Consider the following 21,207-nt stretch of genomic DNA (forward strand, 5'->3'; position numbering starts at 1 on the left):
CCTTCAGACGGCTCGGGGGTTGGATAACTCCATACCCTCCAACATTTCTCTGATGAAAATAGGAACAATCCTAAGGAAAAGTGGGACATTCCAGGATCAAATCAGAAACCAGGACAGCTTCTTTAAAGCAGGGACATCCATGGAAAATAGGGATACTGGGAGGGTCTGAGGTGGCCAAAGCCTCAACACACTACTAACATTAGAGTATTATTAGCTGAGTGGGCCCACAAGAGCAACTGTTATAATATTTTTTACTGGATTCAGTAGCTAAAAAATATTGGCTGAACTCCAAAACTTTGCTGGAGTTCAGTAGGCACATGGCTGTTCAAGGCATGTCTGCAAACAGGGCTATATATTATAATAGTTATGTGTCCTGCTTTACAGTTCTCTGTCTGAAGGGTTTTCCAGGTGTGGTTTAAAGCTAAAAAAACCTTAAAGGGAGCAGCAGTGGTCTTGAAGTTGCTGGTCAAAAGTTAAGAGCTGGACAGCAGACTAAAAAGGACACACAGGTCGCCTGGGCACAGTCTCGTTCACCACTATGGTGAGAGATGTTGTATTTCTATTTTAGTTGTAGTCATTATTTCTAAATTTGCATCTATGCATATAAATTATCATGTTTGTTTTTATGCAAATTTCTGCCTTCTTTTTTGATGCCACGGTTCAAAATTTTTGGTGTTGTGTAAGTGGCCGCATTAACGTACATAGATTTTATACACATGAATGCTTGAGTTTCACTCATTCAGGAATCATTTTTTCCACTGTGTTATAATCCTAATAAAATAATTGTAATAATAAAGCAAGCAGTGCAAAAACAAAACATAGGAACATGGTTAATGAAAGAAAAACAACTACAAAGTAACTCCACTAAAAGCAACATAAAATTAATTCTATTGATACCTAGGTTCATTAGCCCCCCCCCCCCCGAATATCCTATTTGCCTGGAGCATTCTGGGGTGACCGCACTGCCCTTATGCGATGGCACCATGACCAGTTTTGGCCCAATTGCTGCATGAGCTCCAGGCTTGTGTGACAATCTGCTTCCCCATCCCCATATATCCAGCCCCTGCCAGTGTATATGGCAAGGCTGTGGAATCTTAAAGAAGGGAGTGCAGGGGCCTTAAAGGTGCACATCCACAATTTATGCAAATCATTGTCCTCTTTTTGGGCAATCAGTAACTCGCCACCCTATGCTTTTCTAACTGACTGCTCTGGAAGCCCCATGAGCAAATGGTCTGAAGGATCAGGAGTACCATGCAAGCTAATCTGAAACCCGTGTCATGCAGGTGTTCTTCAGGCTTTGGTGATAAATTACAACACAAAGAGCACATCTCAGTATATTACGTCATTAGCCTGTGCCCTAGATTAAGTTGTGATAGATAGGAGCAGTGTGCTCTTTTAAAAACCTTGCTCAAATCATATTTTGAAAAGACTTTGGCTGCAAACCTATGCACACTTACTTGGGAGTATGCCCCATTGAACACAGTGCGAACCACTTCCAAGTAAATGTGCAGAGAATTGTGCTGTTAGTGACATTTTGCACTCTTTTTTGTCCAAGTAATTACTAATGAAAAGCCCATGGGACTTGTAATAGCCAGCAGGGCTCTCTACTTAGGGCTAACCATTGTCACACCACCATTCTCCGGTGCCAGCTTGCAAAAATAAATGAATAAATAATTCCGATAATTTGCCTTCAGAAGCCACAGAAAACGCATTATCTTGAATTGATCATTCCTTTTGCCCCCTAAAGCTCTATAACTCTGGGCAATCTCCCCCCCCCAAAAAAAATACCTCAACAACTTTGGGCAATCCCCTCCCCCCCATTTTTTTTGTGGTTGTTGTTATACCCGGAAAAATACGGTACTTAGGATAATGACTAATCCAGCCTTGATTGCACTACTTAAAATGGAGAATCAGTATTCATCAAAGAATTTGCTTTTACAGCTGAGTGGGCAGAAGAAGCCAGCCAGTTGCCGATTATTAATGCGGATATTAATAATGCACATAGGGATGGTGGTTCTAGCACACTGAGTCCTTGAAGTGTGGTCCATTCCCGACAACCAGTATGTGTGCTAGTGCAAAGAGCAGAATTACAGAGGTCCTGGGACATTGCTTTTCCAGTATCCATGCTAACTGTTGGTGCAACAAATGACTGCTTGGCCATTGCCTTTGTGTGTCATACAGCATGCTGACTAGTCAGTGTTTTGCGTAAGTTTGCAACATGCTGTATTGACTTTTGTGCCTCCTAGCCATTTCCTTCTGCAGACTACGTTTCCTGCTGTTCAGATTTATAGATCAAATTCAAGGCACTAACAGCAGAAATGGAGACTCCTGCATTGCATCTCTGACGGAGCATCAGTAAACCAAGATGTTCAGAATCTTTGCAGACACATGCTTCGTAGTTTTACTCAGAAGCAAACCCCACAGAGTACCCATAGGCAATTATTAGTAAGTGTGATTCAGTTGCCTTTGAAACAATATAGCCATTATGCTCAAATGGTTTGCTGGAGCACGCTAGTCGAATTTAAGAGAATTGTCAGAGTGCCCGAAATAATTAATGTCTTTTTGTGTGACAGTTCTGAACATGGTTCCTTCTAAACCATCTCTTCTGAGACAGGGCCGGCCCAAGATATGTTGCTGGCTAAGGTAAAGGACAGGATACTCCCACATTCTGACAAGAGGCAGAGTTCTCCACTGCAGCTGAGGGCAACAGGCTAGTTTTGCAGGTGTAAGCTAGTAGTAGGGCCAGCTGGGATCAGCTACACTCTGGAGTTTCCAGTTGCGAACTCTGGAATAGAGTTCAACCAAGCAGAACTGGAAGTTGCTGCCGCTCAGCTGATCCAGTCCCAATTTGATCAGCTAGGATCTTCCCTTGCAGCCACAGTATAAAATAAAAAATGGGCCACCCAATGATATGGTGTTGTCAGGTGCCTTCCAAAGAAACTGGCTGGGGGCGGAGGAGTTCAGGATTCAGCCCAGCAGGCAACATAGTTCCTTCTTTCCTGGGACATAGATTGTAGTATACGGCCTTGGCCCAGTATACCTGAAGGAGCGTCTCCACCCCCATCGCTCTGCCCGGACACTGAGGTCCAGCGCCGAGGGCCTTCTGGCGGTTCCTTCATTGCGAGAAGCAAAGCTACAGGGAACCAGGCAGAGGGCCTTCTCGGTAGTGGTGCCCACCCTGTGGAACACCCTCCCATCAGATGTCAAAACGATAAATAACTACCTGACATTCAGAAGACATCTTAAGGCAGCCCTGTTCAGGGAAGTTTTTAATCTGTGATATTTTAGTGTATTTTTGGTTTCTATGGAAGCCCCCAGAGTGGCTGGGAAAACCCAGCCAGATGGGCGGGGTACAAATAAATTATTATTATTATTATTATAGTACAGTGGTACCTCGGGCTAAGAACTTCATTCGTTCCAGAGGTCCGTTCTTAAGCTGAATCTGTTCTTAACCTGAAGCACCACTTTAGCTAATGGGGGCCTCCTGCTGTTGCTGCACCACCGTCGTGCGATTTCTGTTCTCATCCTGAAGCAAAGTTCTTAACCCGAGGTACTATTTCTGGGTTAGTGGAGTCTGTAACCTGAAGCGTCTGTAATCTGAAGCGTCTGTAACTGGAGATACCACTGTATCCTGGAACAAGGAACACTTTGCCAGGCAACGTTTTGTTGCAAGCTCTGCTTGTCTACTTTATATTCTTGCTTTGAACAAAAATTCCCTACTGGTCATGACACCAACGAAGATGCAAAATCTTGATGAAGCACTTCAGTCTCATTTAATTTTTTTTAAAAAGCCTACTCTGGATTTTACCTCCTGATGGCTTTGTTTTAAACTTGCATTTAAATTTTAGCAATAACAGTTGTAAAACAAGTGTGTTTGCAACAGTTTCTCTTTGCCAAATGTAGCATATGTTTACATGTTGAATGAACTTATTTGCATTAAACACTGATATTTTTTTAAAGAAAACTTACCGTGAAACATTTTGTTCTCATAAATCCTAAGAGAGTTATCACAAGAGAGCATGTATGCTGAGTTTGCAAGGAGAATATAAAGTATCTATCAGAATGCTAAGGCTGCAGATCTCTACCCCACAGACCTGTGTGTAAGCCCCACTGAACTAAGTGGAAATGCACTGTCAAATACTCTTTTGGGGCAAGCTTTCAGAAGTCACCTGACTGGGTTCCCTTATTGCTGCCTTTTCCGCTAAGGGCTCTGTCTTGGTTTACTACTACAATTGTACCTTGGTTGTCGAACCAAGGTGTGGCTTCCAATTGGCTGCAGTAGCTACCTGCACACAACTGGAAGCTGCAGAAGCCACATTGGATGTTCGGGTTCCAAAGAACGTTCGCAAACCAGAACACTCACTTCTAGGTTTGCGGCGTTTGGGAGCCAAAACGTTCAAGTCGCAAGGTGTTCAGGATCCAAGGTACAACTGTATTGGTTTTAGTGATGGCTGATGCTCACTGGGACTGGAAGGGTGGAAGGCAGGGAGACCAACAGTAAATGAAGTCAGAGAGCCAACGGTAAGTGAAGCCAGAGCCGATGACCAGCAGAACAAACTCGTTCTAGTTTTGTCCCCATCCTCTTCCTTGCTGAATACTGCAAGGACACTGAGCAGTGCCACGGCTGGAGTAGATGTAATAAGAAGGCAGGCAGGTGAGGCCTGGATGAAGGCAGAATGGGGTTGGTGAGTTCACAATTGGTGGTCCACGGACCCCAGGGGTTCCTTGTAGCCCACCTAGGGGATCCGAGGCACCATTCACATAGAAACTACCATAGATGTATAAACAGTTTCAAAAGTAGGGGATCCATGACTTGGCTTTTGAAAAACAGGTGGTCCGCAATACTCCCTGCCTCCTTTGCTCAGTTGTCAATTTGTTTTCTTGACACTGCTGCATTGTATTCTCAGTTGCTGCTGTACCTGCTCCTTATTCCTACCCCACAATTTTGACCTTTGTGGTGGTAGTTTTTAGTTGCCTCTTCTTTAGCAGCTTTGGCTCCCCCCACCTCTAGAAAGAAATGCAGGATACACATTTTAAAGTGGTTTACAGCACAATCCTATACGCTACTCAGAGATAAGTCCCGTTAAATTTGGTGGGGATTACTCCCAAATAAGTGAGTACTGAATTACATCCTTGATTAGCTAATTCTCTTTCAGAATGCCAGGGGATATCAAGCTTCACCACCAAGTCCTCTACTAAGAACAATTAACAATGTGAATGGAATCATCTATGGCCCATGTGTTTCCTGTTTCCTAGCATTTCTAGGAGGACATGGAATCAAGCTCCAGGGAGAGGAAAGCATAATTCTCAATAATTGTTCATTGGTGGTCCTCTGAGACCACCACACCCCCATGGCTGGCCCATCCTAACCCAGGGTCCTCCAGATGCTTTGAACCACAACTCCCTTCCACCCAGGCAGCAAACTCAACAGGCAGGGTTGATGCGAGTTGTTGTCCAATAACATATGGAGCTCTCCAAGTTGGAGATGGCTGTTCTTGGTGGTTTGCAGAATCTTGATGCATCCTGACAGTGAAGTGTGGGAGCTTGGTCTGGGAAGCAGGGCATAAATCTCATGAATGAATATAGGGGGCTCTTCTAATATTTGTTTGAGGTTGGTGCCCATCTTGGAGCACCTGGATGACCCTGGTCTTCCACAGAAAGCCTTGCCAACATCTTTGCACGCATTACGGAAGAATAGGTTATAAAATCAACAGGTTGTGTTAATTTTTAATTTGGTTGCTAGACATGTCTCACAATCAAACAGGGCAATAGACTTTCCTCTTCGAGGAATCTGCTTCCAGTAGCAGTTTTTTCCCCCCTTTCCCAAATTGCTTAATCTTTGTTTTATTTTTTTTTATCTCTCATTCTCCCAATCTTGCTGTAAACTCTGTACTTTGGAAAGTGATTACTCTCACACATAGTTGCACTGCACCATGCCCTCTTTCTAAGGCTGCTGCCGTTGGGAAGCTATTAAGTCTACATAGTGCACGATATGGCCTCTATCCTCAACACAGTAGTTTCTGGAGCCAGCTGTGCTGGTGTGAAAAGCAGAACCTATAGGCAGTATTGATCTGGGATCTGAGGCGGAAATTTTTATAGCATTCAGGATTCTTTCGAGATAAAGGCCAACAAGAGAGTGGGAGCTGATATGATGTATTGCTTTAGACCAATATAATGCTCTAGAGGGCGAGTGTGTTGCCAGCTCGTCAGAGTTTACAAGCCTAGGTCAGATTCCATGGCTGGAAAGCTGAAGGTTGCCAGAAAACAAATATGATACTTTGGCAAGAAAAATGCTGTGTTGGACACAAAAAGGGAATTGCCAGATTTATTAAGGACTGTGATAACATAATTAGAAGCTGATGAAGCCAGTTGTCGTGTTTTTGGTTCAGTAAGGCCAAATATTTTATGGTATTTGTTGTATTCTTCCTTTTTTGTTTCCTGTCACTCTCTCACACCTCTCCTCAGTCTGCCTCCTGACAAATCCGCTCCACTTCCCAGTAGGGAGGAGTTGCGGTGGACCACATGGCCACCCACTCCTCTCTGGGGGCAGGGAATGAAGTCCCGCGTCCCCCGGAGGTTCCCAGCCATGTCATTCGCCTGCCAGCCAGTGTCTTATTCATCAATGAGGGGGTGGTCTCGGGGTCTCGACACGCAACTGGAGCCTTTTGTGAGCACTCACCCAAAGTACCATTAGGCTCTGATGTTATTATTAAACTGAGTTATTTTAAATCATCCAAAAGCAAATCAGGACGGCAAGGACACAGAGGCTGTATACACCTCTACTTTGGAGTAGGGACAGACTGATCTATTTCTGGTCTGTGTCACTTTTGCATCTTGCCACTTTTAGTATATTTGTCTATTAATGGATTTTTATTGTCTATTTGTATCGTGCCCCTGTAAATCACACTCTGGCAGTGTGAAGTGATATGCAGATTGAATTGAATTGCTAACTACTAAGTATGTTCTGTCCTTGTTTGGCTTTCATTTGAGAATTGTATTTCTTATGGATATTTTTTTTTAAGCTGAGTACTTTAGTATATGTCAATGTACTAATTCACAAATGTCAAGTATATTTCAATGTACTAATTCACAAATCTCAAGGATAATTGCATTCTGATTCACACATTATTCTGGGATATGCAGATCAGACCAGCTACTATCAGAATTCACAGAAAACAAATTCCTCAAGCATCCCGTTGAATTCAGTAATAATTCTGCATAGGATTGAACTGTTGGGCATTCTTGATATCTTCCTCTCAACAGTCTTGGAATTCCCTTCCCCTGGAGATGCATCAAAGTTCAACATCAGCAGAAATCAGCATACAATGCTTTTATTCAACAAGTTTTGTTCAACCCTTCAGTGGGCTATGAATCCACATTAGCAGTAAATAAATTTATTTCCCATCTCAACAATGACACTGAAGCCTTTGTTGATGCTAGTGCCTGAATATTTTTTCAATACACCTTAATCACCATCCTGTATAAAGACCTGCATTTTTAAATATCAAAGGCTGATATTTTCCCAGTATCTAAATTCTATGCAAATACCACTGTCAATAAAGAATTCAGCACACTCTGAACATCTCTAATCGTTACTTGACAAATATTTTTGTGTCACCAGCACCTCTACAATTCCACTGTCTCTAATAATTTCAGAGAAATACTATCAAATGCACTGTAGACCTTTGTTGCATTTTGAAATGAGTGGTAAAGAAGAAAACATTTTTTTCTTCCACTTCCTAATAGTGAGACACAGGAGCAAGTCTAAAAAAAAGTTAGTCGGGGAAAATGAAGGTGTTGCGAAGATCATTATTAACAGAGCAAGAATTTGATTCAAGCTATATGGGAACATAATATACTGTTACTGAAAACTGAGGAGGAAAGAGGGTAATGGGCAATAGTTTGGGATAACAGGAAATAGTTTGTGGGTGTGTCTGCTACCCCTCACTATCCCTTGTAGATATGCTCAGGCAGAAAAAGTACAAACGGTGTACTCCACCATGGTGGTAAAAAAAATTTGTAATAAACTAATTGACCATTTGTTGTTACAATGCACCAGACAATCATTTTTCTGAGATAGGCTGTCCCACCTTGCCTAATGTTAGGGCTGGCCCAGTTTTCTTTATTATTCTTTATTAATTAATTTCTATACTGCTCTTCGTGAGAAGATCGAAGGGCGGCTCACACTTTGGACTACAATTCCCAAGGGGCAAATCCACTTCTTATATGTTACAGTGCAGTGCCAAAGAGCCATCAATCTATGCTTCCTTTATTTCATTTTATTGTGTTCGTGTGTGAGACTCATAGGCTGCTTATCAGTTTGATCACTGACAACTCAGTTTACTTTTTGTATGAGGACAATCTGTGCAATCCAGAGAAAATCAATTGCGTAATTTAATCCGTCCTGTTGTGCATTCGTTATGATTCATGCCCATAAGACAGTCACATGCAAACCTTCATTCAGTACTGTTTGCACCTCAATAGGTTTTCAGAAGTCACACTGGTTCATTTCCAAGCAAAACACATGCTCTAACTTTTTATATTACAATAGTTCTGGTTATTGTTTTTTGGTCCTGATTTTGCGGTGCTATAGCTGTCCAGACACCAATGGTGTAGTAGCAGTGCAAAAACATCAGGCGATCAACTCTCAAGATTGAGATACTCACTGGGTAGTATTTCAGGGCAACCCACACTGATTTCTCTACTGATGAAAACATCTTAGAACTCCCCCCCCTCTATATGTATGAGAGAGAGAAATCCAAAAGGGAATCATATCCAAACTGCAGCATTAGCCACATCAGGGGTTTGGGTATGCTCAGTTGAATTCTGATATTTTTTAGAAAGTTCTTTCTGTTTCCAAAGTGATTTACCATGTGGCATAGTGGGATGTTGTTAGAAGAACACAGTCCCCAAGTCCCACTGAATGCATGGAACTAGTGGTGCAAGACATTGAATCCTGGCCACAGTATTCCCATGCATTCTCTAATAAGTTAATAAGCTTTTAATTGGAAAAGAAAAAGAATTTCCCCCCTTCTCCCTCCACTTCTTACAGGGAAAAACTCTTGAGACTTTTCCACATTCGTATTTGTTGGTCTTTCAGTTGTTAGTCTTTTTAATGTTCAATAAATTCAGTTTTCCCTTACAGTTAGGCTTCTAAAGTAATCATAGTAATTCCTTTCTTGCACTATTTCCAGTCCAAGTTTTCTGAGAGTTTGACATGAATCCTAAGAACATTTAAAGATGTTTCTCAGCAGTACTTTATTATTTTTTAATTGGCAACTGTTCTTTCCTTTGTTTCATTGGATTCAAACTCTGGATTAAACAAACATCATAAATTATAGAAAAGCTGGATCACACTGAAGCTAGATCTAGAAAAGAATAATGTTTCCACGCAAAATTTTCTTTGCCTGGTCAAAACATCCCTATATTTATTTGAAAGTGCCAAACCTTTGTTTTAGAATTTACCTACATAGGGAATGTACTTTGTGTACCCCACTGGGGCGGGGGTGAAGGATTGTGACTCAGTGGTAGACCATCTGCATTGCATGCACAAGGTCTCAGGTTCAATCCTTGGCATCCCCAGGAAGGCCTTTAATTGAAATCCTAAAGTGCACTGCCACTCAGTGTAGATGGCAAGATAGACCAATGGTCTGACTCGGGTTGCATACACATAACATTTTACTCAATGGAGACTGAGTTTTCTTATTTGGTTCTACATAGTCTACATACAATCTAGACGTACAGTGGTACCTCGGGTTACATACGCTTCAGGTTACAGACTCCGCTAACCCAGAAATATGACCTCGGGTTAAGAACTTTGCTTCAGGATGAGAACAGAAATTGTGCAGCGGTGGCGCGGCGGCAGCAGGAGGCCCCATTAGCTAAAGTGGTGCTTCAGGTTAAGAACAGTTTCAGGTCAAGAATGGACCTCCAGAACGAATTAAGTACTTAACCCGAGGTACCACTGTATTGCATATTTTTTGCTCTGAGGAAGTGCTTCGTGGGAAGCTGGATTCATGCCAAAAATAAAAGCTTATTGCAGTGTGTCCATTTCGAAACAGATGTAGGTGGTCCCAGCAGTGGGGTGGCTGCATCTACACCCGCCAAATGACATTATAGGTGGGTTAATATGTAAGGAGCCTCAATATAAGGCCGCAGCTCCTTATAATTTCTAACTCTGAAATTATAATTATAATTCCTTATAATTTCTAACTCTGAAAGATTTGCATAGCAGTGACTCAGTAAGGATTGACTTGCACTGTGGTTTCCATGACGAATGGAGTGGAGCATCCACCTTACTGTACTGCCTGTAAGTTGTTGTTATATTTCAACTACATTGTGTAGGTCTGCACAGAGACATAGCCATGTCCCTATTGGTTAAAAACCAATTTGTAAAGTGGATAGGTGAACAATGCCTTGTTCCATCCCCATTTTACTCCTGGTGTGCCCTATGCTACTATTGTGCATTATGTATATCAGGAGTGGGGAATCTGTGGCCCTCCAGTTGTTGTTGGGCTACATTTTTATGATTGTGAGTTGTGTTTTAATGCTGTAACTCACTGTGGGACCTTAGGGTAGAGGGTAGGTAATACATAGATAGTGATAATAATACATACATACAAACGAACACCCATCACCTGTGACCATCAGCTGGCTGAGGATGATGGGAGCTGTTGCCCAACCACCTCTGGAGGTTCATAGGTTCTCCATCCCTGATGTACATGTATGATCATGTAACATTATTGTTTGCTAACTGTAATATATCAGCATGGAAATGCCCTTTAATGGCTTGCAATATTGCTACAAGCTGTGACAGTGTGCTGAGGGAGCAGTTAACGCTCCCCAGTCTAGTAACTGATTTGATAAGTATGGATCCATGGCTCAGAAAGCTGAGAGGTGTGAAAGATGGGGAGATGCCGTCTAGTTAAGCGTTGCCCATCCCACGGGTAGTTAACCTGTGGTCCATCAGATGTTGTTGAACTCCCATCAATCCCAGTTCCCATCTTCCTGAGAAACTGGCCATGTAGCCTGTGCCATGTGGGCTGCTGGAAGTCCAACAAGCCCTTGAGGGTCATAGGCTTTCCACCTCTGGTTTATGGTGATAACAGCTCTACAAGATTCCAGAAAGCGGTCCTTCACCAACCTACCTGGAGATGCTTGGGAATTGAACCTGGCACCTTTTGTATTCAGGACCCGTGCTCTACCACTGAGCTATGGCCCTGAGGAAGACCACTTCTCAAATGTTGCAAAGTGCATGTTGTTCAAACACTTCAGGTTCTAATAAAAAGCAAAGTAGATTTAACAAGTCTGAAGTCTGTCTACCCTGTCTACCCAGCCTAAGCTCCTGAAAGGAAAAATGAGGCTAAAAAATAATAAATGCAGTAATAACACTGTTCAAGACATTTGGCCCACAATAGAATAGACGGTAGGGACGCAGGTGGCACTGTGGGTTAAAGCCTCAGCGCCTAGGACTTGCCGATTGAAAGGTCGGCGGTTCGAATCCCTGTGGCGGGGTGCGCTCCCACTGCTCGGTCCCAGCGCCTGCCAACCTAGCAGTTCGAAAGCACCCTCGGGTGCAAGTAGATAAATAGGGACCGCTTACCAGAGGGAAGGTAAACGGCGTTTCCGTGTGCGGCTCTGGCTCGCCAGAGCAGTGATGTCACGCTGGCCACGTGACCCGGAAGTGTCTCCGGACAGCGCTGGCCCCTGGCCTCTTAAGTGAGATGGGCGCACAACCCTAGAGTCTGTCAAGACTGGCCCGTATTGGCAGGGGTACCTTTACCTTTACCTTAGAATAGACGGTATTTGAATCCTACTATGCAGTATATGAAGAAGAGTCTTCACTTCCTTTCCCTTCAAATTAAACCCTAAGTAAGTGGAAAGCGACTGCTGTAAAAGTATTGCAGAATGAAGAAAGGGAATAAAGTTCATACATATATAATGATAGGATTATTGTGTAATCAGTCTTGGCACCTTCCTGGCTGTGCCCACATTATTCTGTCACAGCTTTTCACTGCACTGTTTAGAGAAGAGGTCACTAGCCGTGTTGTTCTTGACTGTTTGGAGTCATATTTTTTTTGCCCAGTAGCCCTGTCATCCTTAAAGTGGAAGGAGAGCCTGTGGAAGTGTGGAGAGCCTGCCATTCCTGTGAGATAAGACAGTTTGGGGTTTCAATGGCATCCTTCAAATACAAGCACAGAAAGGGTTTTTGGGGACAGTTGAATAGGTTATTTAGAAATGCACCACTTCCTTAACTGTCAGCCTTCACCAACCCAAATGTCTGGGGCTGATGGGAGTTGTTGCTGGGGACTGAGAGAGGAGTACCAGGATGCTGGGGTGTGGAGCTTGTATGCATACCTCTGTCCCCCATCCCCAGTTTTAGCTCACACATGTTCAGATGAACACCTGAACACATATTTTATCTTTGGGGCATCTCTCAGGATGATACCATGACAGATCACAGTCAGGACGACTTCCCGTCTTACATTTTGTGATGCTAATACAGATTGAAGGGGTGAGCTACATGTTATTCTAAAAGCACATTTGGAAGTAATAACAAGTGGTGGGGATTTTCAGTGGGTAAAACTGAGTACAGGAAAGAGTTAAGCCAACCTCCCTGTGACCCCAGTCCTGATTGGTGCCCTGTGTACCTGCTTTTTCTGAAAGATGAAACTGGCCAGTGACTTTCCAGGATTTCAGTCAGGAGTCTTTCTCAACTCTACCTGGAAAAGCTGGCGACTGAACCTTGAACGTATTGCATCTGTGTTTAGCATGACACAGAGCAGGACTCTGAAGCTTTAGCTAAGTTGGAAACAAAGGAGAGGCCTCCTGAGAATAAGTAGATGCAGCATCCATACTCATTATAAATTATAACTTCTAATGAAGTCACACTCCAAATCCCGGAGGGCTCTGATGTGCTCTTATAACTTCTGCATGGAGGGGCTGTCCTGATAATTATGCCCTGGAATAATCCACTCATTTAATTGTGAACCACCCTGGCATCCATGGAACATTCCCAGGCTCATGGAAGAGAATGAGAAAAAGATTAGGGTTGGAGAACCTGTGGCACCGCAGAAGTTGGTGAACTCCCAAGTCCCATTGGCTCAAGCCAGCATGACCCAATGGTAATGGATGATGAGAGATATAGTGCAACAATATCTGGAGGGTTACATGTTCCCCACTCTCAGAGGTGTACCTAGGCTCCCCTGTGCTCTTGGCAAGAAGACACATCGGCCCTTCCAAAGCTGGGACAGACTATGGACCAAAAACAGAAAAAAACGTCACTTTTTGTCACCTTGCGTGCTCCTCCAGTAACTTCCTCCACGGTCATCAGGGTCTGCTCCACTCTGCCCCTCCTCCTCCTCTTCCATCTGCCTGCCTGATTGCCTCTCTTACTTGCTGCCTCCCTCCCTCCCTCCTCCTTCCCTCCCTCCCTCCTTTCTTCCTCCTGCAACTCTTGCTTGCTCTCTCATCTTTCTTCCCTGAGCACTCTGCTCACATTTCTAACAGTGCCGCCAGCCAACTGGGGAGGGGGCACTGGGGGGCTGCTGCGTTGGCCCAAACCAGCGACCAGATTCCTCTGCCAAGGTGCCCAGAGGAACCTGCATGCTTCATCTGGCTGCCCAGAGCAGTGTAGGAGTGCCCTGGGGAGCATGCAGATGGGCAGACGCGCGAGCGGGCTACTAGCCACTCTGAGCCACAGGCACAATTTTTGTGCCTCCCTGGGCCTGTGCCCTTGGTGGGGGCCAACCTAACCAACTCCTTATAATGTCCCTGCCCACCCTTGACATCGATTAATACACATAAACATGGAAAACTCCACAAACACACTAGAGCTGCTAGACTAGAGAAGTTTGATGCTACCCGGACAAAATAAAACTTTATCCAGTTCACACCTTGTGCCCTTGACCTAGGTTTCCCATTGGTACCCCTAGAAGCTGAAAGGGAACCTTGCACTCAGATGACAGCCCTATGAGCCATAGGGCACATGCCTGGTTCAGTATTGTGGCTAATGCATCTATAATTCTTGAATAAGTAAACAAATATTTTTCCCGCATTTCCCAACTTGCAAGTAGATGTAGAGAGTTGAGCACTTTTGCCAAAACAAAGGAAAGGTTTTAAGCATTTGCCATCACCGCTATCCCCCCCCCCCCCATGCCAACTGTCTGAGCCTAGTTTCTGCTGCACCTCACTGGATCTCTTCACAATTATTAATAACTTTCTGGAAATGGAGCTGTTGGCTGCTGCATTCTGTGTAATGTTGTTTATCCCTCTAGCAGTCAGACAGCAGGCCATTAAAAATAAATTGCAATCTTTGGAAGGCTTTCCCACCACCTTTTCATCTTTTTAAAGAATTTCCAGCAATTAAAGGTTGACTAAAGAATGCTGATAAGGAGCAAACAAAATGTTGTGGTTGGCATGCAACCAGGAAGCGTAGTGCAAACTGGAATCCCATCTGCACCTTGAATATGCAGGTGTAACAAACCACAATACAGCTTATTAGTATATATTTGATTACAACAAATAAATAATGTGACACTAGGAACCAGAATATTCTTACTTAGCACTGACAGTGTAAACCTGTGCGCATTTGCTTGGAAGTAATTCCCCATGCAATTTAGTGGAGCTTCTCGTTAGCAAGTGTGATTAGGCTGCAGTCTCAGATCTGTGCCTCTTTCCCTCCATTCCTCCCCCCACCCTTTCCCGTCAACTTTATACTGCAGAAAGTTGCAAAGCCGACATCTGGTTCTGGAGGAAACCACCATTGGAGACTTGTTAAATATTCAAAAATGCTTGGAAAGTGTTGCAGTACAGTAGGAAGACAAGACACTTAACCACGCTGAAAACCAGAGACATTGCCGCTTATACAATCCGTAACTTGTTCCATCTGTGCACCGTGCAGTGTTCCAAGTCAATCCTAATTAAGCATATGTATGAGCCGAGAGGTGTATTCATCAGAAATACTCTCAGTTCCTCAATAATGTGGCAATGAGCAGGAGATTATCCTTGCCTTCTTTCCAAGGTGACGTCACTACATGAGGTCTTTTGTGCTGATAATCGGGACTTAGGAAAGGTTTTATGTTCTTAGCGCCAGCATTTTAAAATCTACTCATACTGATTTTAATGTAATAAGGGTCAGCAGAGCTTTAAAAATTAATATTTATCTTGAAAGATCAGAATTCAAATCTTTTTCTCTCCCCACTTTGGGGAGTGTGTGTGTGAGAGGGGGAAAGGAGTGAGAGGGGTGATTTAAGGATAAGCAAGCTTTGGGCTTCAGTGTTCCTTTGTCACATCTGGCAAAGATCTAGAATATCATCCAAACTGATTTGCTGTAAAAAGAACACAGCATTTCAGGCATACAAACCTATTGCTAACATTTTAGTGCTGAAGCTGGCAATAATTATAGAAGTCATTTAATAGAGTAGACATTCTTAATTTGTGAGTTCAGGTTGTAAGCTTCCATGTCAGACATTGTACTGGCTGAAGATTTAGTAGCAGTGATATGGCACTTTCATTCTAAGACAGGAGGAGCAACTGAGGTCGCAACATCATGTTAAGATCTATTTGGAGCACATCCCATATTTTTCTGAAGAATCCCTCATGTGCTTTCTAGTCCCCACAGTCCCTTCCTTAGTTACCACCACTAGCAAACACCTCTACACAATACTTTTGAACTATTCTGTTCATCACGTGCTTAGTCACTTAAGGCCTGTTCCTCAGCCAAACTCTCAGCACCACCTGGCAATATTGTGCCACTCAAATTTGGCTGAGGTAATGAGCTGTGATGGGACGCAGGTGGCGCTGTGGGTTAAAGCCTAGGACTTGCCGATCGAAAGGTCGGCGGTTCGAATCCCTGCGGCGGGGTGCGCTCCCGCTGCTCGGTCCCAGCGCCTGCCAACCTAGCAGTTCGAAAGCACCTCCGGGTGCAAATAGATAAATAGGGACCGCTTACCAGCGGGAAGGTAAACGGCGTTTCCGTGTGCAGCTCTGGCTTGCCAGAGCAGCGATGTCACGCTGGCCACGTGACCCGGAAGTGTCTCCGGACAGCGCTGGCCCCTGGCCTCTTAAGTGAGATGGGCGCACAACCCCAGAGTCTGTCAAGACTGGCCCGTACGGGCAGGGGTACCTTTACCTTTAATGAGCTGTGCCTTTATTCAGAAATTTAATTTGGAAGTCAGAAATTTAATTTTATAACAGAAGTGAAAAATGTCTCTGTATTTGTATTTTGTGGCTTGCAACTCCCCCTAGAAAATTGTCTCCAGCTTTGAGTTGGACCCCAAAACATTATTTTGGGAGCTCTCTCAAATCACTTGTGTGGTAATTAGGGATGGATGAATCTTTCAGTTTTTGTTTCTAATTTTTCCAGATTTATGTTCAGTTCTCCACATTTGTACATCCCTTTGTTATATATATATGTATGTGTGTAGTTAGGTAGAGTTAGAGTTATATATAAATAAAATTTCATAAGGATTTTAGTGTGAAATTTTCCTAACGTATATGCTTGTGTGCAATTGTGCCTAACATACACTGTTTTGCAAAGCAATATTCTTATATATAACACATTTTTTAAGTTATTTTCACTAGTACATGTGCTTTCATGCACAAGTTACCCTAATATGTGCAGTTTTGTATGCATTACTTGGCTAGAGAGCTGCTTTCCAACATTCAGAGAAATGAGGATTTTGAAGGATGGATATGCTTCTGTTTGTGTATTTTTTTCAGAAAGTGTGAATTGATTTCTCCTCCATCCCTAGTGGTTATAGAGGATCACAGGGAAGAACCCAACTTTCGGTGATTTTCTAAAACATGGTGGGGTTGCAACGAAAGTGAGGTTGAATATGATGTACATGCAGCCATTGTGTCATACACTACGGGAGGAAGTGACTATGGGAGGAGAGGGGCATATTCCTGTTAGGATATCGTTCCATTCCTCCTTAAAAGAGTCAGGCATGATTGTTGTGTGTCACATGCCTGTTTACTCCCAGCACTGTTCTCGCTGAGAACTTCCGTTTTGTATATAGCTTTTGTTCTGGCTGTTTCCTCAACACGGATGGTACAAGCACTCGTTTTGCAAGGTTGCCAAAACTTTTGCAGCAGTGAGGTCCTGCGCAGGAAGAGTTGCTAGCTGGCTTGCCACAGCATGATAGCTCTCATCCAGGGAGTCCAGAATAAGGATTGCAAACAAAGACTCCGGCATATTGAAACCTCTATGAGTCAATTCCTGTCTGAGATGCTGCAAATGTAAAACGTGGGCTCTAAGGTCTTCCCCTGGCTCCAAACGCTTCCTGTGCAGCTTTCTGAAGTAAAGCAACACAGACCCAGCCTCTTGTCGGAGATGACAGGCCTTAAGCCCTTCCCACATCTCACGGGCGCTGGCCTTGCCAGCCAGGGGGATTAACTCTTCAGGAACTACTGAGAGCAAAATTTTTCCCATGACTCTTGAATCCTGTGCCTCCCATTCATCCTACTCCTTCACCATGCGAGAGATTGGGCAGTCAGGTTATGTATGAACTGTATCTAAGTAATAAGGTAAGTGGCAGAGATGAGCAGAATACAAAACACATGCCCATTGCTGAAATACTATGCTATCACAAATACAATGTATAATCAAATTGGATGCAACAACTTTCAGCCATGAAGAACTCCAGGGAAAGAGACTTGGAATCCTAGATATTGTTGGAAAAGCCACTCATCTGTTCCATTAGCACCTACTATGGAACTCTGCCTGCTATACTGATGCACCTGCAAGAAATGAAATTATTCCTTTGAGCAAAAAAAAAGTCTGCTTGCCACAAATATAACAGGATGGTTTCTGAGATTCCAGAAGCAGAGTTCCACTCACAGAACCTTGTACTCGCGGAAAAAAGAAAGTGATTGCCATTGATTTCTTTTCCCACTGCAGCCTGCTATCATTTACTTTGTGAGAGTGGAAGACTCTCCGGAATGGCATGGGAAGCAGAAGGAGGAATTGGAGAAAAATCTCCTCCCCTTCCAGGAGCATCAGCCTCCACTGGTTTGCCAGCTCTTCTGCAAACAGATGGAACCCTTTTTGTGGAAGCTCTATTGCCCCTGACTATGTTCTTTATAGTGCCTCTTTCCTTTGAATAAAGAGGAAGTAACTCTGCACACAAGTGAGTTCATACTTCGGAAAACTACCTTGAACTATATATAACATGTTGGTGAGATTTTAAAATTACGGAATGTGTTTGCAAAACTGGCATTCCTGTGCTCATGGGTCACACAAGAGTCTGATGTCAGCCTTCTCGACTGGAGTCATACTATTGAGCAACTTGGATGGGAGAGTTCACATGCAAGAGTCTTTCCAACAGTTCTAGGAATTTTATATCTTTAAAAGCATTCAATATATTTCTTTTCATGCTCAAGCATGGCCCTTCCAAACCTGCATTGTTGTTTTCCAGAAATTTCAGTGAACTGGGGTCACAGAGTAGATTTCTCACTGTCTACATGGAAGCTGGGCAATAATCTGCTCCCTCAGTAGATTCTATAACAGAATTCTAAGGTGAGCTGGTATAATAAGTTTCATATAAGATATTCCTTACACATAGTGCTGGCCTGGACAGCACACCAATGGATAATTTTTTTCTGGCAAAGCTGTCATTTGACACTGTTTCATCTGTTGACATTGTACACATATGATGCAGGAAAGCCGTGATCAAAAATGTAATTTCGGTGGGAATGTTAATAGTTATTTTCATGATTTAGTATTATGTGACTCCAACTCTCTACCCACACATTTTTCTTTCCTAATTGCCTCTTGTGTACGGGAATTGTGTTTCAGTTTTCAAACCACTGACACACTGGCTTAAGGGTCTATGCTTAGACCATTGATCCAGTAAGGAATATAATTTTACATCTTTTTAATCCCTCAGGACAAATTGAAAGGCTACATTTTACAGTTAGGACAAATTCTAAAAATGATTCTTGCGTCTGAATTTCATTTAAAACAAAAGGTGCATAACTTGCTTTCCCACAAACTGTTTTCTTTTCTTTTTTGCAGAGTTAAATATAAAACCCCTGAATATCAGCGGCTGGGGAACAACAGTGGGAGAGTCAGGGGGCAATTTCATAGTCTTCCTAGATGCATCTGGTTGGCCTCTATGAGGAACAGGATATTGCACTAGGTAAGCCTTTGGTCTGATTCAGTGGGCTTGTCTTATGTTTCTATGTTCTTATGCTCTTAGTATATGCTCTTAAGATAAGCAAGTTACATTACTGAGACAATTCCAGGGGTGCACTGGACATGCCAAAAGGGCAGGTAGCAGCAGATGACACACCCTTCTTTGGCAGTGTCTTTAAGTGTGAGTCCAAGAAATTTCTTACTTCTAGAAATTCAGTATGCATTTTCATTCCCCATAGGAAACTGTGGATATGCACACAACTCAAATATGCTGGACTTCCTCTTATGCGGCCTAGGACTCACATACCTACGGGACCGCCTCTCCTGGTATGTCCCGCGGAGGACCTTAAGGTCCACAAATGACAAGACTTTGGAGGTCCCAAGTCGCAAGGTGGTTAGATTGGTCTCAACTAGGGCCAGGGCCTTTTCAGTACGGGCCCCGACTTGGTGCAACACTCTGTTACAAGAGACTAGGGCTCTGCGGGATTTGACATCTTTCTGCACGGTCTGCAAGACAGAGCTGTTCTGCCTGGCCTTTGGTTTGGACTCAGCCTGACCCTTATGTTTCCCTCCCCTTATGGTTTTGAACTATGGGCTACTATTAAAATGAGGCTGCATTTTAAATTGTATTTTTACCCATATTTTAAATTGTTCCCCCCCTCCCCTATTATGTTTTTATTGTGATTTTACTGGTGGTGTTAGCTGCCCTGAGCCCATTTAATATTATTATTATTGTGATTATGTTGATGATGATGTTCTCCATGCATACAAATCTGCAAATCACTTATCAGAGTGATCTTGTGCTTTCAAAAATGGTATGTCTGCATTTAACTTTGCTCTCTGGCACTAAAATAGCACCTGTTGCTGGCATCAGCCAATCAAATTATATCTATTCTTGCTTCTCCAAGTCATGAGGACAAAAGACAATTTACCACAGTGGCAGAGCGCTCCTTACTTGGTACTTTTAATGTTCAGTGAAGAAGATATGAATCACCTTATAAAACATGCATTATGCCAGAAGACTTACATTAAGTGTAGTTAAATTGATTTTGATTGTTCTTACAGTTTCCTGTTGTTTGTGAACTTTGAATCCCAATTTGTGGGGTTTTTTTTTAAAAAAAGAGGAATGTCTAAATTTCTAGGAAAAGCCAGCACTTGGAACCCTGAGTAACCTTTGTTAATTTTTAAAATGCAAATGCAGACTATATGTCCCTTCAGTTTCAGCCATCATTATTTTTAACTCATGTCATGAATTATTAGTTTTCATTGAATGCCTCTCATATTCTTGCCAGAAGATTCATTTTAAGTGTATTAGGATGTTCTGTGTGTCAGGAAGTCAAATCTTTAGGTCAGCCTTTACTCACTCTCTCTCTCTCTCTTTTTTAAGTGACTGGTGTATCTTGAAGTTCAAGTGGGACAATTGCTGATGATTCAGTAGCTAGCAATAAACCTATCTGCCTTAAACACCTAGCCTGGATAATACTGAGGAGCAGTCAATTTTTGAAAAGCTAAGGGTGCATGCAGTGAAGTAATCAAAAGGGTGCAATACATATTTGGATTCTGGGTCTTGAAAAGTGTTAAAAGATCTGGGGGAATGTCAATTTCTGGTGGCAGAAAAACAGAAATGTGAACTAACTTGACAATAATCTAATAATCTACAATTGTCTTCAAAAATATGACCAGCTGAGAGAACAGCCAGTTCTAGACAAATCATAAAGCAACCCTAAGCTACGCTAGCTCATTTGAGGTACAGTTGTACCTCGGCTCCCGAACGCCTTGGGAGTTGAATGTTCCGGCTCCAGAACGATCAAAAACAGGAAGTAACTGTTCCGGTTTTCAAACATTCTTTGGGAAGCTGAATGTCTGTAGCTTCCGATTGGCTGCAGAAGTCGCCCTTTGGAAGTCAAATGTTTTGGAAGTTGAACGGACTTCCGGAATGGATTCTGTTCGACTTCTGAATACGACTGTACTAATGTTTGGAGAATATACACTTCAACTAATGTTCCATCCAATGAAAGCTTTTATTGGACGAGGCCAGTGGCATCATATTGGCTCAGTAGGGTGACACT

General features: G+C 43.0%; 1 protein-coding gene and 1 long non-coding RNA gene across 5 annotated transcripts in view; one reads left to right on the forward strand and one right to left on the reverse strand.

Annotated features, from left to right (window-relative positions):
• The window catches only part of LOC310826324, an 85,209-nt gene that overhangs the window by 22,899 nt on the left and 41,103 nt on the right, over positions 1–21,207 (forward strand). The window contains exon 3 of the long non-coding RNA XR_014555747.1: positions 19,019–19,142. This is a non-coding gene — a long non-coding RNA (uncharacterized lncRNA). The remainder of the gene's footprint in view (positions 1–19,018; positions 19,143–21,207) is intronic.
• Positions 1–21,207, reverse strand: part of IGF1 (insulin like growth factor 1) — a 65,131-nt gene that overhangs the window by 12,945 nt on the left and 30,979 nt on the right. The window lies entirely within an intron of this gene.

Source organism: Podarcis gaigeae (genome assembly GCF_964106915.1).
Source record: "Podarcis gaigeae genome assembly, chromosome: 10".
Lineage (NCBI taxonomy): Eukaryota > Metazoa > Chordata > Lepidosauria > Squamata > Lacertidae > Podarcis > Podarcis gaigeae.